Here is a 2,175-nt window from a genome sequence, read left to right on the forward strand (position 1 = left end):
TTCAATTAAAGCTGCAGATTCTGTGCTGAATGTGTGTATTCAGAATCACTGTAATTGCTTTAGAAAAAAAATAATCAGAAGAATCTGAAAAGCAAAAGAAAGTGGTATTAAATCTGAGTGTATTCTTAACATAATTTTTGTATTTGTATATTTTTTCATTATTTTCAATTTAGTACGAATAAAAGACAAGTGGAAACATTCATAGATTTGCAGCCGATAAACTGAGACTGTTACCTTCCTTACCATACTGTGTACTGCAAAGTTGGACCTTTTAACTAATAAGTAGCACCAGAGATTCTTTTAAAGATATTTTTTAGGGCATTTTTTGCCTTTAATCGACAGGACAGTGAAGCGTGAAAGGGGGAAAGACATGCAGCAAAGGGCCACAGGCTGGACTCGAACCCGGGCCGCTGCGGCAACAGCCTTGTACATGGGGCACCTGCTCTACCACTAAGCCACCGACGCCACCGCACCAGAGATTCTTAACAATTCTCTCAATATGTAACTACCTGCAGCTCAATAGGCTTGTCAACTCAATATTGATGTGTTTTCTATATCTGGTAAATATCTAGTAATGACTGATCAGGATTGTGTAAAAGATCATTTACATTTTTTGATGAATCCCACACTGTCTGATGTCAAAATCCCACATACCAGTGTATATTATAATATATTGATAATATAGATCAGGCATATTTTGTTGCCCCCTCAGTTGTGCAAGAGAGTAGAAATCTGAGTGTAGTGTGCATCTGGCAAAAACACAACCGCCTCACACCACACAGTTTTATCAGCTACGAAGTAACAACAACAGGCAGGTTTCCTGTTGATAAGGTATGTCAAGTGTCCTTTAAAAGCTTCTAAAATAGATGCAGCATGCCAGTTGAAGGGGCATCTTCTGCGAGTAGGATAAACAGCCAGAAAGAGATCTTGGGCCTCCCTTTAAATATTTCAGATTGAGGAGGTAAATATACACGTGAGCATCAGATTATTTGACTGCCTGATTTTACTTTCCAGGTACCGAATCAAAGGATCTAAGTATACCGTTGGACTCAGGGAAGGAAATGACACCAGAAAAGCCAGGCACCAACAGTCTATATGCAGAACTTTTTGCCATTTGTCACAAAACTTGGCCCGAAGTTGCTGTTTGACAGCTGGAATCTTGCTGCTGACAATCTCCTCGAGCAGCACAATTACAAGTCCCGATGGATCCGTCGCTCCTCTGCACGGATGACCAAACACGGTCACCACCAGCTCCCACAGACACACAGACTAAGGATTTAGACCCTCTTTCTTTTTTGCACAATCCCACAGAAAACAAGCTGTCTGCATACCAGACAGGAGCAGAGGCTGTGTCAGATCCGTCAGACCTTAAAGATAAATCCACTGAGCCTTTATCAAATGTTTCCAAATGCCTCTCTCAGGAGAAAAGCGCCATCTCAGACAGTTTGAAGCCTTTATCATCCAGCTATAATATCTCAGAGTGTTTGTCACTTTGCTCCGAGCCTGTGCCAGAGGATGATGCTTTCAGGGTTTGTAGCTATTTTGGCTCATCAGAACCTGCATTACCTCTTTTACCTCACTTCTCTCATGACCTTATTTCGCCTCTATCTGAATCTTTTTCAGAGTTTCACATTAAACAAGACCCACAAGAAAATAGTGCACCTCAACCATTTGGGGCGATGTCATCTACTTCTGAGGGTTCGACGGAGTCATCTGTCACTGAGCTCTCCAGCTCTGACCACAGTCGAGCCTATTCTCTATTAAGGTCGTCCCCACATCAGTCAGATAGTTTAGAGAGTGATACAGTAATGGCACCTCTGTCAGACCTTTATATCTTTGAAAATGACACGCAGGACTTCATCCTGAGCTCTAGTGTAGATCCACAGGAAGGTCAATGTCCTGAATACCAGCCATTATCACAAACACAGGAAAAAAAACCTGACTGCGATGCACATGTCCCGCTGTATGATTCAGACAATGTGGTGACACTATGTCCTCACAGCTCTATTGACGAACAAACTATGGTGGACTATGAGTCAGATGCAGGTCAGCATCCGAGGCCACCTGCTGTGGATGCCTGTGAGGCAGGCTTAATGTCGGTAAATGATGGGAGGCAAGGCAAAGCAGAGGTTGCTGATTCAACCCCCCGACCACAGAGAAGCGAGAGCCCTGTCG

This window comes from Epinephelus moara, chromosome 9, assembly GCF_006386435.1.
Source record: "Epinephelus moara isolate mb chromosome 9, YSFRI_EMoa_1.0, whole genome shotgun sequence".
NCBI classification, from domain to species: Eukaryota; Metazoa; Chordata; class Actinopteri; order Perciformes; family Serranidae; genus Epinephelus; species Epinephelus moara.